General features: G+C 37.6%; 1 protein-coding gene across 13 annotated transcripts in view; it reads right to left on the bottom strand.

Moving 5' to 3' along the window:
- The window catches only part of BCAS3 (BCAS3 microtubule associated cell migration factor), a 589,835-nt gene that overhangs the window by 374,107 nt on the left and 199,781 nt on the right, over positions 1 to 15,947 (bottom strand). The window lies entirely within an intron of this gene.

Below are 15,947 nucleotides of genomic sequence, written 5' to 3'. Positions count from 1 at the left end.
ACTTTACATCAGGGATTTGATAAGATTTAGATATTCTAAAGGGAATTAATTCTGTCTGTTGTTGTATAGAGTGCCAAATCAGAAAATAAGACCTAGGCGGTTTCACTCTATAAACCTATATTTAAAAAAAAAAAATATATATATATATATATATATACACATGGATAATATTCATTTCTTTAAAGGCATCTGCCTTCCAAAAAGTATAGAAGAGAAAAATTAAAACATACATTATACAATGTATACAAGGTGAAGTTATTAATCTAATCATTTGTTCAACAAATATGCTAAGTAACATGCTAATAAATACTAGGAACAGGAGGCAGATAAAATCATCCTTGAGCTCACAGCCTACAAGGAAGGAAAGACATAAGAAATTAACAAAAATATAACATATAAAAGTGAAATAACTATTACATATGAGGCATGGTGGTAACAAAAGAGAAGGAATATACAAACTCTGCTTGTGACAGGCAAAAAGGAGATGTTCGAGAGGGTAGATACAGATCAGGAGTGGCATCAAAAAACATGATCTGAATAGTTCTGGGTTCTGGAAATGAGTTTTGAAGTAGGATATATTTATAAAGAAAGGAGAGAAGGGCATTCTAATTCAGACATATTAAGATATTCTACTTTGGATATAAATGCATAAACATAAGATGGAAGGGGCTTCCCAGGTGGCTCAGATGGTAAACCTAAGTTCAATCCCTTGTTCAGGAAGATCCCTTGGAGAAAGGAATGGCAACCCACTCCAGTATCCTTGTCTGGAGAATTCCATGGACAGAGGAGTCTGGCAGACCATGGGGTCGCAGAGTCAGATACAACTGAGAGACTAACACTTTCACTTTCAAGATGGAAACGAATGGCAAGTAATTCTGTATGCCAGAAACAACATGAAAGTCAGAGCAAGCGGTGTCTGGATTTTATTTAGAAAAGAGTGGAGTAAAGATTTCAATTCTGAGCAACTCCCTAGAGGTCCAGTGGTTAAGACTCGGCACTTTCACTGCCGTGGGTCCGAGTTCCATCCCTGGCGGAGAACTAAGATCCCACAATCAGCACAGCACAGCCAAAGAAAAACAGAGCATTCAGTTCTTGAAGGATGACTGTGGGAGTGAAATGCAGGGGAGTGGATGTGTAGTGGAGATAAGGATAGCTGAAGGAAAGTTAGGTAGGAGTTCCTTCAATAAACACAGCAGCTAAAGGACCCTGAAGAGAAGTAGGAAGAGAAAATGTCTCAAAACACTCTAATGACGACCCAAATGCCCATCAACAGATGACTGGAGAAAAAAGATGTGATATATACATATACACAGTGGAAGATTTCGGCCATGATAACAATTTAAAAACATAAAAACTTATGTATTGCAGTGGTTGGCAAACACTGCAGGCCGTATACTCTCTCTCAGCTATTTCAACTACTCAACTCTGCCCTTCCAGGGTCAAAGTTACCATAGAAAATATATATAGATCAATGCATGCAGTTATGTTCATTAAAAAAAAAACCTTTTTTACAGAAACAACTGGTTGGCCACAGACCTGATCCAGGTAAAGTTACTCACTAAATTGTATGACATTTATCAGACACTAATATGGAATTTCCAGTATTTTAAAAATAACAAACTGAATTTATTACTTTTATCTTGAAACCAGTCTAATGGTGACAATTTAAACAAAAATCTCTATTTACTTTTATACTTTAAAAAGATAGCCAAGTAAAATTCAATACTGTTTTAACCACAGTCTCTTGAAAAACAGGCAAGTCACAGGTACATAAGATTTCTACACTGACTAAATGATAAACTAATTTTCCAGCACATAAAACAACTGTCAAACAGTATTTTAAAAAATAAACAAGACAACAAAGGTATGATAATTTAAAGATGCTGATGAGTAGGATTTAACATGAAAAATGCACGTGTGTCTCTATATATATGAATATGAAAAATATTAGCTAACATTATAACAACATGAACTAAGTAAAACTCTTCAAGCAATCTAAGAAGCTAATTTTCAATATATTAAATCTTTGATAAGCCTAAATTCAGCTCAAAATCTTGACTAACATTCCAGAAATATCCTATAAATAAAAGCTATAATTATTCATCAAAGTACAAGAGCCTAGAACCTTTGAAATAAAAAGAAATTTTAGTTTTATACATCAAACAAATATTTCATTGCAAGATGACTGATAGGCAAAAATGATCAATACACAGATAAACCCTAAAATGAACCACACACCCACCCATTTCAATTACTGTGACACATCCAAATGCCACGTTAATGTTATAATTAAAGAATCTCCTGATTCTTTATGCTGAGAAATTTAACTCCCAGCGAGTCTAGAATTACAAATAGAAAGTCGTTCCTCAAGTGTCTCATTTGTCTTCTTCGCCTACAGTAGCTTTCAGCTAAACAAATAACAGAAAAGCAAAAGAAAAGGAAGCAGCATGACAAAGGAAAGGGTAAATAGCAGAAGCAAGAGAGAAGAAACACAGCACCAGACGAATTTAATATTATTGTACCATACGCATTAACACAAGCCAGAATCAAATAAATAAAAAAATCTTTAGGCTTATTGAGTAACTTATGTTCCATCATCAGTGGAACTAAACCATGTTATCTAAAACCTTTTTCCAAAATACTTATAATCAAGACAACTTCTTGGTCTGGTCAAGGAAAAGAAGTTTCCTTCTTTTAAGAATACTTCTGCAATGAGGTGGTGGTAACAAACAGTACCAAGGCAAGAAGACAGAATCCCACTAAATGCTTACTTAGAAAACTGCTGTTAGAGAAGTGATTCTGCTCTATGACCTTAAAGACACATCAGGATACATAAATGAGCAGAGACGAGTTGCTGAAGACATCAGCAGTCAAGAAACTAGGGAAAGTTTAATCCTTTAAATAAAGTTACAGAAGATAACAAGTCGCCTATCCACAAAATGCAAAATGATGTAACTGTCCATGTTATCAAACAAGTTGGGTGGTTTTTCACATATTGTTAAAAATAAGAAAGATGGGGAACCCTCATTAAGACACTCATTATTATCAGTTTTGAGCTTTCAAATAAGCAAATGTCATCATGCTTAACAAGATATAAATGAGAAATACACAGTGCTTAATTGTTTTGCAAATTTCTATTGGGTTACATAATTTATTGCTCTTTAAATGCATTATTTGGCATATTTATAACATCTCACACTTGCCTCTTATTGTAATGATGAAAAATTTGGCTATGAGAAACCAATTAGGTCTGTAGAAAACTAAATTTTTCTTAAAACTTAATACAGCTGTATTTCAGTAATTCTACTTTATACAAGCATTTTTTCAGCAATCTAAATCAATTCCATTGATTTACTCACCCATACAATATTTGGGGCCACAAAAGTCTAATATAGCAGACATATATGGAATAATTATGTTCAACATTTTATTAAAACAAAACCCCAAGAATATATTCATTCATAGAACAGGCTGAATTCAAATTACATATAAAATAACAGTATTTGAGCATAAGAATTAAGTGTTATTACATTTAAGAATCTAACATACAGCAATCAGCATCACACAAGGCTCTAAATTTATGCCACCAATTTACTCCACGGTCTCAATTAACCAGTAAGAGCAGTTTAAAATTTTAGGGTTATTTTAACACCCTAAAATCCCTAACTTTAGTGTGCTAAGAAGCACCTAGATTATCTAGAATAAATACAGATTTTTGATCCCACGTTCAGAATTACAATTCAGGAGGTGTTGGGAGGTCTTGGGGGAGACACGAGCAAGAAACCTGCAGTTTTTGAACACTTAGATAAGGACTCTGCTACTGACCTTAAGTCTCTAATATGGAGCTAGAAAAATTAATAAACTGACCAGAAATAGCAGCCCTGTAGCCCCATACCAAACCTTAGAAATTATGTAAAAGATACTTTTTTTAAAAATTAAGTAAAAGCAATGATTTCCTAGGATGTGAGTGGGGCAGTAGGTTGACTGAAAAGGGCCAGAGGAAACTTTCTGAGATGATGAAAATGCACGATACTTTGATTTATGGTTATACAGATGTAACTAGTGGATGGCACATGGAACACCCGACCTCCTGCCTTCACAACCTCACCTGCCACCACTACAGATGCATCCAATGCACTGCCCACAGCCTCTCTTACAGCAGGCGCTGACACAGTTATGATCAGCCAGACAAAAGCAGGATGCTGCTGCAGTATTCTGGGAAAGTATCCACTTTCCTGATAAAAGGAATTAACATCACTGAAGCTGTCCTTACTGTGTGAATTCATCTTACTGCTTTGAATTCAGAAATGATGCCCCATGGAGTGGCAATTACAAAGTGATCACAAGAAAAAGAAAGTCACTGAGACACTGTACCAAAACCAGCAGCAGCCTTCTTGTAAGGTGAGAAAAATAAACCCTGTGTTTTTATTTCTGTAGCCAAATATATGCCTAAAGATTCAATTACCAATTCCCTTTCCAACTCCCTTGTAAAAAGAAAGAAAACCTGAAAGCAGAGAGTACTCAGATAAAATATCTCAAATCCCAGAGTACCTACTGTCTTTCAGAAGCCTGTTAAGAATGGCAATCAAACCATAAAGACAAGTCCCATACCACAAATGCTAACTGGTCAAGGTCCAAGCCATCAGATGAGGTTATGTTTAATGAAAACAAAGGAAAATATTTAAAACAAGCTATGTGCCCAAGAATGAATATATAACATTAATTAATACACAATATATTAATATGGGATTCCCTGGTGGCTCAGTGATAAAGAATCTGCCTACCAATGCAGGAGATGTGGGTTCAATCCCTGAGCTGGGAAGATCCCCTGGAGAAGGAAATGGCAGCCCACTCCAGTATTCTTGCCTGCAGAATCCCACAGACAGAGGAGCTTGGTAAGCTACAGTCCATGGGGTCCCAAAAAAGTTGGACATAACTTAGCAACTAAAAACAACATAGACATTCCCAACCCAACAGTTCAATGATTTCTCTTTCAAAATTAATAAATACACTTTCATTTAACATGGTCTAACTCTGACAAAGCAACAAGGTTAAAAGCAATAAGCTGGCGTGAGAATAAGTTGCTTACATGGAGATGTGGTACAGACAGATAATCCATACATAGCATCTAACTCATCTGCCTACTGCCTCCCCATATCGATTCTTCAGATTCATTTATGTAGTCAATAACATATTCAGGGGAAGCCTTTCAAAGCTTGCACTCTGCTAGGCGCTAAAAATTTGAAAATGAGCTAAAATAAGTAGCACACTGAACTCTTTGGCATCTATGCCAGAGAAATGAAAAGTATGTTCACATAACATATTCGTAATACTGCAAACTGTAAATTGTTCAGGTGAATGTTTATACAAACTGTGAAAGTTAGGTTACTTACAAAAGGGTAATATGAGGGGACTGTTCAGTATCTTGACAGCAGTGGAAGATACTGCCGACATATGTGATTAAAATATATACACTTACACACACATATACACACATGAACACAAGTAAATCAGGTGAAATCTGATCAAGTTCAATGCATTGTGCCAATGTCAGTGTATTGGTTGTCATTCTAATTTTGCAAAATGCTAGTGCTGGGATTAACTGGATAAAATGTACATGGGATCTCTTAGTACAATTTCTTTTAAGTGCACATGAATCTATGATTATTTCCATAAAAACTGAAACAAACAAAACGCGGATGTGACACCCTGGTGTCAGCAGTGCCCCTGGAGCCGACTCCTGCTGGAGCTTGAACTTGTGTGGAGGCGAGGATGAGGGGCGGCCCTAAAACGCCAAGGACTACAGTGTGAACCATGGCAGTGCTAAGAGTGGGGACAGAAAGGAAGGGGCTGCTGTGCCTGGATCCTCCCTGGACACTGGTGAGCAGCACCGCTGCTCATCCAGAAATAACTGGCACGAATGCTTGGCCAAATGAGGAAAAAAGGCTGACACTCCTGGCTGCGCCCATAGTATCTGCAGGCTAGCCTCCCCGGCCGCAGAGACAGGGGATAATGAGATGACCTGGCAGCTGTCACTGGAAAAACTGGCATGTGCACCTTAAAACACGTTAGTCCATGTCCTCGTGTAAGGGGAAACAGCCCTTACCTGCGCAGAAGTAAAAAATATCCTAGAGCAAAGCCTAAGCACAGAGAACTAAAGTGACCTTGTGCATGCGTGTGCACGTGCTCAGTCGTGTCCAACTCTGTGTAACCCCAAGGACTGTAGGCCACCACACTCCACTGTCCATGGGATTCTCCAGGCAAGAACACTGGAGTGGGTCACCATTTCCTTCTCGAGAAGATCTTCCAAAAGTAGGGGCTGAACCCGCGTCTCCTGCATTGGCAGGCAGATTCTTCACCACTCAGCCACAGGCGGGTCTACTATCGTAGTTTATGTTCATGAGTATAACTAGTGGCAGTTTCTGCCTTGTGGCAGAAAGCAAAGAAGAACTAAAGAGCCTCTTGATGAAAGTGAAAGAGGAGAGTGAAAAACTTGGCTTAAAAATCAACATTCAGAAAACTAAGATCATAGCATCTGCTCCTATCACTTCGAGGCAAATAGAAGGGAAAACAGTGACAGACTTTATTTTTGGGGGGCTCCAAAATCACTGTAGATGGTGACTGCAGTCATGAAATTAAAACATGCTTGCTCCTTGGAAGAAAAGTTATGACCAACCTAGATAGCATATTAAAAAGCAGAGACATTACTTTGCCAATAAAGGTCTGTCTAGTCAAAGCTATGGTTTTTCCAGTAGTCATGGATGGATGTGAGAGTTGGACTATAAAGAAAGCTGAGCACCAAAGAACTGATGCTTTTGAACTGTGGTGTTGGAGAAGACTCTTGAGAGTCTCTTGGACTGCAAGGAGATCCAACCTGTCCACCTTAAAGAAGATCAGTCCTGAGTCTTCATTGGAAGGACTGATGCTGAAGCTGAAACTCCAACACTTTGGCCACCTGATACGAAGAACTGACTCATTTGAAAAGACCCTGATTCTGGGAAAGATTGAAGGAGGGAGGAGAAGGGGACAACAGAGGATGAGATGGTTGGATGGCATCACCAACACAATGGACATGAATCTGAGTAAACTCCGGGAGTTGGTGATGGACAGGGAGACCATGGGGTGCTGCAGTCCATGGGGTCACAAGGAGTCGGGCACAACTGAGTGACTGAACTCAACAACTAGTATTAATGGCTTAATTGATTGTACTTACATGCTTCTATGTGTCGGGGGGGTACCCTCTGCCATGAAGACAGAAGCCCATAGGGGCTCACCTACTAGCCTTTCTGTTTCTTCCCACGTTATGTAACAGACACATCAGAATCCAAGGAAAAAGTGAAGGTGGAGGCTTAATGGCTGCTAAAGCATGCAGAGGTGTTATCCCAGTACAACATCGCCACCTGCCTGAGCCAGCATCCAAGTGCACTCCCTCTTTTAGATGGCAGCTACTAAACCTGCTTCTGGGTTCTTGTCACTGAACAACTGACTCATGGAGGATTTGTGATTTTTCCAGACCTGTACTGGGACAAGTCAATTCCAATCCAACGATGAGTGTGGTAGAAGGTTCCAAGAGGGATTGCTAGTCAAGTGGGAAGGGTATACTCCAGAATGTGTGCCAGAACACCCCCAGGAGCACCTTGTTTTTACAACTACTTTATCACCTACTCTACTGCCTGAAGCAATGCCAGTGGTTCAATAAGCCCTGGAATCACAGAGTTTCCCTTGAATGCCTGACTCACTGATGGTTTGGCTAAGATGAATAGTGATGGTGTCCACAGGCCCAGAGTAGCTGCACAGCACCAACAAAAACTTGGGATAGACAAACATAAGGATCAATCAGCGCAGCAGGATAATGGAAAGCTATCGCCTCTGCTTTAATTGAGGAATCACTATAACTGCGGGCCAGTGATGCCCATTCATTTCTGTATGGACGTTTTTGTGCTACAATGACAAGTAATACAGAGGACATATAGAATGCAGAGCTATTTTACTTTCTGGCTTTTTAAAGAAGTTTGTGGATCCCTGCTTTAGATAATCCCCCTAAGGACTATTAATAGAAATGCTATACTTATACTGAAACTTGGGCATCTGTCAATGGCCTTGCCAATGGTCTGGTGTGCCATGAAGGAGATTATATACCGGCAGATTGCAGATGTCCCTCTTTTAGGACCAGGAGCTGTACAAATACATCGTGGCTGGTAACAGAAGAATCTGGGTCACTAAGGCCCAAGGTGTGAATCCAGCCACTGGTGAGGAAGGCTAGAGTCAAGCTGCTCATCATAGCCGCTTTGCCCTGCCCTGCATAGTGATTTCCATCCAAATTCATCAGTCATGCATCTTTGCCCATCTACTGTCCATTGCTTCCTATCATACAAAGTATACAAGATGTCACACCTTAAAAGCATAAATATACTACAGGTGTTGGGGGTTAGCTGTTCAGGACAAGATAGTTAACAGGACTGCTCAGAGATTTGCCCTTTTTTCCTTATGTATTTAGTTGTCCAGTCATGTATGACTCTTTGCGACCCCATGGACTGTAGCCCACCAGGCTCCTCTGTCCATGGGGCTTCTCCAGGCAAGAATACTGGAGTGGGTTGCCATGCCCTCCTCCAGGGGATCTTCCCAATTCAGGGAGCAAACCCAGGTCTCCTGAATTGCAGGCGGATTCTTTACCGTCTGAGCCACATCAAATGTTTAGGAAGTGTTATTAAACTTAGTTTTAGGTGCACAGACATTTAAATCTTCCTGATAATTTGACTCTTGAACATTGTGAAATATCTCTGGTAATATCTTTTGTCTTAACCTCTTTCTTAGTTTATATTAATACAGTCAAATTTTTAATATTCATGTTTATTATTTGCATGACATACCTTTTAACATGTATTTACTATCATTATATTAAAGACTCAAAGACAATCTTTAGTAGGTAATTTGTCCCTTTAGTTTGGAGTTCTTTAGGCTGAAATATGTTAATATTTAGTATATGATTTATATGGCTGGATTTTGATGTACTATTTAATTTTGTTTTCTGTTTATCCTGTGTCTTGTGTCTCTGTTCTTCCCTTTTGGCAAAATTACTTTTGAATTAATTAAATATTTTTTTAGAATTCCATTTTAAATGAAGTTTTGTCTTTTTAGGTACAGCACAAATGAACCTTGGAACAGTATAATTCCATATACCTGTTCCCGCCCAACCACCAACGGTATTATGCTATAGGTATCATATGTACTACATGTATACAATACAAGCCCCAGAAAATGTTTAAATTTCTCACATATAAAAAGTATCTTAACATTAAATTTAAAATGTTAACATTTATATTTTAAATGAATTAAGAAAGGGGAGAAATCCTCTTTAATATGAAATTGATCATTCCTCGGATATCTCATTACTTCCGAAATATCCAAGTTTGCTCTGGTTATCCTTTCTCCCTGCACAACAGTGTGGATTTGCAAGGTTTACTGTTCACTTCGTCGTTCTTAAATGATACTCTTGCTAGATGGAGAATTTTTTATTACCAGTATTTTTTTCTTTCAGTCCTTTAAACAAGATATTCCACTGCCTTCTGACTTCCATGGTTTCTGATAAGAAGTCAACAGTTTGAAAATGTTTTTTCTCTGTATATGTTATTTTCCTCTGGCTACTTTCAAGATTTGCTTTGGTTTTCAGAAAGTTTACTATGTCATTCTTAAACTTCAGCTTTGTCATATTCAAAATGTGTCTTTCACTAAATCTGGAACATTTCCCATCTTTATTTCTCCATGTATTTTTTTCTGCTTCATTCTCTCTCTACCTTCTTCTACACAGATCAAAACAAATTTTGCTCCAGGATGGATCATACACAGGGTGACAACTAGACCGAATTTGGGTACTTTCGATGAGATGTGAACTTTGAGTCTGATGATATTTTAAAGAGATTTTACTGTTAAGAACTGATGTTGTAATGTGCTGAGATTTCCAGGGATGTTCGTATGGGGTAAACGTATTTTGCACATGAAATTATCCTGAATTTGAGGGTTCAGAGAGGGTGGACTGTAATGAAGTAAACAGTGCTCAAAACAAGACATACCCAGATCCTAATCTGTGGGACCTACATAGAGTACATTATAGTACAAAGAGTGACTATTACCTTGTATGACAAATACATGATTAATATCTAGATCAGAAGTTATCATGGATTATCAGTGCTAATATTAAATGGAATCATTTAATGATATTAAATAATTAATTAATGTACCCTTAAAAGATACAAAGAAGAGGAGAAGACACAGAGAAGAGGAGGAAGAAATGAGACTCCAGAGGTAAATACTGGAGTGGTATCTAGCCATAAGGAAAGAAATGTTTAGTCACCAGAAGTTGGCAAAGGCAAAGAACAGATTCTCTGTTAGAACTCTAGAGGGAGTGCAGCCTCGCCAACACCTTGATTTTGGACTTTGGGCTTCCAGAAATGAGAGAAAATAGATTTCTGTTATTTTAAGGCCATTTGGTTTTGTTCTGTTATTTTAAGGTAATTTGTTATGACAAGCACAGGAAAGAAATGTGCAGTAAATTTGTATACAATGTGAATTTTATGTTATGGACTCCCCATAACTGAAGTTGCTGGGTGGTATGGCAAGCTTATGTTAAGATTTTCAGAAACTGCCCAACTGTTTTCCAGAGTCGCCGTACCACTATACATTCCCAACAGCACTGTGTGGAAGAGCCAGTTCATCCACTCATTCACTTTTTGAGAGTTCCCTTAAAATGTGGTGTAGATACCAGACAACTTGAGTCTAACTCAAAGGGTTTCTCCTGTGTTTTCTTCTAAAAGCTTTACAATCATAGATTTTATACATTTAAATCTATGGTCTAGTATGAGTTCATTTTTGTATACGGGATGAGACATGGGCTAACATTCATTTTTCACACATAAATACCCAGTCAGTTCATTACCACTGTTGAAAAGACTAACTTGTCTTCATTTTGCACCTTTGTCAAAAATCAATTGTACATATGTATGGAAATGTGCCTGTTACTATACCTTTAATAAGTCTAATTACCAGGTAATGCTCCAACTTTTTCTTTTTCACTATTATTTTGCCCAGTATAAGTCCTATGCAGTTGTATATAAATTTGAGAAATAGCTTATTAATTTTTATCAAAAATGTTTAATACTGCTGGGATTTTAATGGAGATGGCATTGAATATACAAATCAGTTCAGAGAGAAATTATATTCTAACAATATTATGTACTGCAGCCCAAGAATATGGTTTAACTCTTTATTTAATCAGATCTTTACTCTCAGTGATGTTTCACAGTTTTAGAATACAGTCCTACATGTGATATGCTCATTGTTTTTAACTTAACAATTTTTTTTAATTGACAATTGTTTGTTTCTAGTATATGCTTTTGGTACCCAGAAGTCTTGTTAAAATCACCCATTAGTTCTAGCTTTTTTGTGGTATTCATTAGATTTTCTGTATGTCATCTTTAATGTAATTTTACTTCTTCCTACTGGTATGATGGTGGTTCTTCCCATGGTTGCAGATTTCTCGGCAGATCTCAAGGGTTTTTTCTTTGTAGCTTTCATCTCTCTGATACTCAGTCCTGGGAACTCCATGATCTTGGTCTTCCTAGACTCACCAATATCTCATCAACAAAGGGAGTCTAGACTCCATTTGGGTTCCCCTTTCCTGTACCACAGGCTGTTTTTTCCTGAACTGACCATCGCAAAGAATCCGCCTGCCAACCCAGGAGACACAAGAGATGTGGGTTCAATTTCTGGGTAGGGAAGATCCCCTGGAGAAGAAAATGGCAACCCACTCCAGTATTCTTGTCTGAGAAATCCCATGGACAGAGGAGCTTGGCAGGCTACAGTTCATGGGATTGCAAAGAGTCAGACACAACTGAGCATTCACACACAGGTACTTTTCTCCTTGAGAATTAAACATATTAATCATACCATTTTGCAGGATTGCTCTGATAAAGTAGAAGTAACATGTTTCTAATACGCAGAGGTTTCCAAACCAAGTGTGCCATTTATCAAAATTAGCATGTTAAGTACAAAAACTACTAGTGTCAGCTTTGGTAAGACTTTACAGAAGTATATTTTTAAATACTGTAACGTTTTACTACATATGACTTTACTGATGAAAACTAAGAATATTTTGCTAACTACACATGTACTTTATGAGGAAAATTACTGTCAGATGCAGAGGATATCCCAAGTCATAGATCATAAAACAACTTAATTCAACATAATTAGATCCACATATTTGATCCTTTTTTCCTTGCATGATTAAAGTATCCTCAGAGTTCTTGGAAGATTCCAGAATGACATGATTTTAAAATACTCAAAGACAGACAGATTACTTGCCATACAGATTTCATCATCAGTATTAAATTTTATATATCATTTCAAAATCATTTCAGTATATACTTATAAAAATTAATTTTATGGTTATCAATTGTGTTTCCTTAGATCTTTATGTTTAAGGATTAAAAATTTCCAATCTCCTAAATTATAGGATGTGACATAAACAACACAATTTTAATAATGCCTGTTTGGTTTTCCTACCTGTTAAATAGGAATAGCATTGGCATCAGCAAATATTAGCACCCACCGACATTTGTCCATGTGCAGTGCACTGTTTTATGGATGAGAGACGCCAAGAAGCTTAAGCAAGATCTCTGTTTCCGTGTTAGAAATAAAGGTAAATTGAATGATAAATAATGTTAATGCAAAATAGGTATCAAAAATGGATGTAAACTTTTTAAAAGGTGTGGGTGCTTAAAATGTTCAAATTACTGGAGATTACAGTTGACGGAGAGCATATTAGTAAGTAGGGAGGATAGGACGCAGATTAAAAAACAATAAAGAAATAAAATGTGGGGCTTCCCTGGTGGCTCAGTGGTACAGAATCAGCCGGCTAATGCAGGAGACACAGTTTGGATCTCTGATTTGGAAAATCTCACAAGCCATGGAACAACTAAGCCCGCGCACCACAACTACTGAGCCCACGTGCTGCAACTCCCGAAGCCTGTGTGCCATAGAGCCCGTGTTCTGCAGGAGAGGCCACCGCACTGAGAAGCCTGTGTGCCATAGAGCCCGTGCTCTGCAGGAGAGGCCACCGCACTGAGAAGCCCACACACCACAAGTGCAGCAGCCCCGCCTGCCACAACCAGAGAAAAGCCCACGCAGCATGAGGGCCCAGCCACAGATAAACAAATAAAATTACTTGTTAAAAAATTTAAAGAAATAAAACATGCCCCGTATTGTACAACACAGGGAATAAGGCCAGTATTTTTTGGTAACTATAAATGGAATATAACCTTCAAAAACTGTGAATCACTATGCTGTACACCTGCAACTTATATAATATTGTACATCAACTACACATCAATGAAAAAAATCTTTTCAAAGAAATAACATGTGCCCAGCAGAACATTTTATAGTGAAATAGTAAATCTTTACCTAAAATGCTCATCTAATTGAAAACTTCCATACAAAAGCAGTAACAGCAAATGGTTATTAAACAGGAGAAAGCAACTTCATTGTGCCAGAATGTAAGGACACTGTCAAAGAATAATGTACATATTATAAGCTAATAGATGTCAAAGATGTCAAGCTAATAGATGTCAAACTAATAGGCTCCAACAGGCCAAATCCGGACTGTTCTGAGTACTAAAATAATTTTTGAATGAATATAACTCATTTAACAAAGAATCTATTCAACCAAATGATATATGTAAATAAAAGATGTAATAAAAAGTATGATGAGGAATGGGATATTTATATAGTTTTAAGTGACTTCTCCTAGCCCACTATCCACTCAGGCCACAGCACAAAGACAGCAGACTAAAAATGTCCTTCTCCCAGTCTTCCCCTGAAAGCAGTATATTTGCATACTTTAAAAGCTGCAGTCTGAAGGCTCAGTTCCCAATCAGTCTGCATCTAGGTGCTGAGATCCACACCACATCAACAAAATGAAAAATAAAAATCATATGACCATCCCAATGGATGCAGATAAAGCATTTGACAAAATTCAACAATCATTCATGATAAAAACTCATTAAAGTAGGTACAGAGGGAATATATTTCAACGTAATAAAGGTCATATATGACAAGCCCACACCTAACATTATACTCAATGGTGAGGAGCTGAAAGCGCTTTCATATAAGCCAAAAGCATTTACAATTGCATCAAAAAGAATAAAATACATAGGAAAATTTAACCAAGGAAGTGAAAGACCTGTGCACTCAAAACCATAAGATAGTGATGAAAGAAACTGAAGACACAAATAAATGAAAAAATATTCCATACTCATGAATTAAAAGAACCAATACTGTTAAAATATCCACACTATCAAAAGCAATCTACAGATTCAATGCAATCTCTGCTGCTGCTGCTGCTAAGTCGCTTCAGTCATGTCCGACTCTGTGCAACCCCATAGACGGCAGCCCACCAGGCTCCCCCGTCCCTGGGATTCTCCAGGCAAGAATACTGGAGTGTGTTGCCATTTCCTTCTCCAATGCATGTAAGTGAAAAGTGAAAGCGAAGTCGCTCAGTCGTGTCCGACCATTAGCGACCCCATGGACTGCAGCCTACCAGGCTCTTCCATCTGTGGGATTTTCCAGGCAAGAGTACTGGAGTGGGGTGCCATTGCCTTCTCCGATGCAATTTCTATCAAAATTCAAATGGCATTTTCACAGAACTTGAAAACAATCCTAAAATTTGTAGGAACCACAAAAGACCCCAATAACAAAAGCAATCATGACCAAGAAGTACAAAGTTGGAAGCATCATGCTTCCCAATGTCAAACTATATTACAAAGCTAAAGTAATCAAAACAGCATGATACAAAGTTTAAAAATAGGGGGTACTATTAACAAAGAAAAGACCACAATTATTACTTTTAATTACACATCGCTTTAGAGTTCCAAACTAATGCAATAACAAAAATAAAACTGAAAATGGTCAAAATCAGCATAATACTTGTCAGAAAGTATGTTCTATATAAGGGCTTCCCTGATAGCTCAGTTGGTAAAGAATCCACCCACAATGCAGGAGACCCCGGTTTGACTCCCCGGGTCAGGAAGATTCCCTGGAGAAGGGATAGGCTACCCATTCCAGAGTTCTTGGGCTTCCCTTGTGGCTCAGCTGGTTAAAAATCTGCCCGCAATGCGGTTGAGAAGATCCCCTGGAGGAGGGAAAGGGTACCCACTCCAGTATTCTGGCCTGGAGAATTCCATGGACATTCCATGGAGTCACAAAGAGTCAGACACAACTGAGCGACTTTCACTTTCACATTCTATATATAAAATACAAGAAAAATTTTTCTGAAAAAGTATTAGATCTCAAAATAGAGTGCAGCAAAGCAGGAAAACACAAATCTAATACAAAACAATATATAGCCTATTATACCTCAGCAATAATAATTTTAAAATGTAATAATTCCTAGATGCAAAAATTCTATAATTAATGATGCAAATTCTAACTGCATTAAAATGTAATTTCAATGTAATTCAAATTAAAAACTTAAAAATATTCTTTATATAACTTCAAAATATTTTTATATAACTCAATATTCTTTATATTACCCCATAACTAAAATGCATTTCAATGAAAAAATGCTCGATAGCTGAAAATGTTTTCAAAAATGAACAATAAGTCTGCTATAAAACAGTAAAAGTGAGTAAAACAGCATAATGTTGGTGAAAGGTACTGCTTTATTTTTACTTTCTACTAGAGGAATTTCTTAATACACACTAAATCTAAAGACTGCTATAATGAACCACCAACATCAACATCACCTAGCTTTGACAATTATTAACACTTTGCATATTGTTTTCAACTTATGTCTTAGTTTACTTTGTTCTGCCAGAATATTCAAAAGCAAACCAGACATATCATATCGTTTCACCCATAACTACTTCAGCATGATTGCAGAATATATGCCTAATAGA

The sequence above is a fragment of the Bubalus bubalis genome, chromosome 3 (assembly GCF_019923935.1).
Source record: "Bubalus bubalis isolate 160015118507 breed Murrah chromosome 3, NDDB_SH_1, whole genome shotgun sequence".
Lineage (NCBI taxonomy): Eukaryota > Metazoa > Chordata > Mammalia > Artiodactyla > Bovidae > Bubalus > Bubalus bubalis.
Note: the sequence above shows the minus strand (reverse complement) of the source record. Positions and strands in the feature narration are given on the sequence as shown.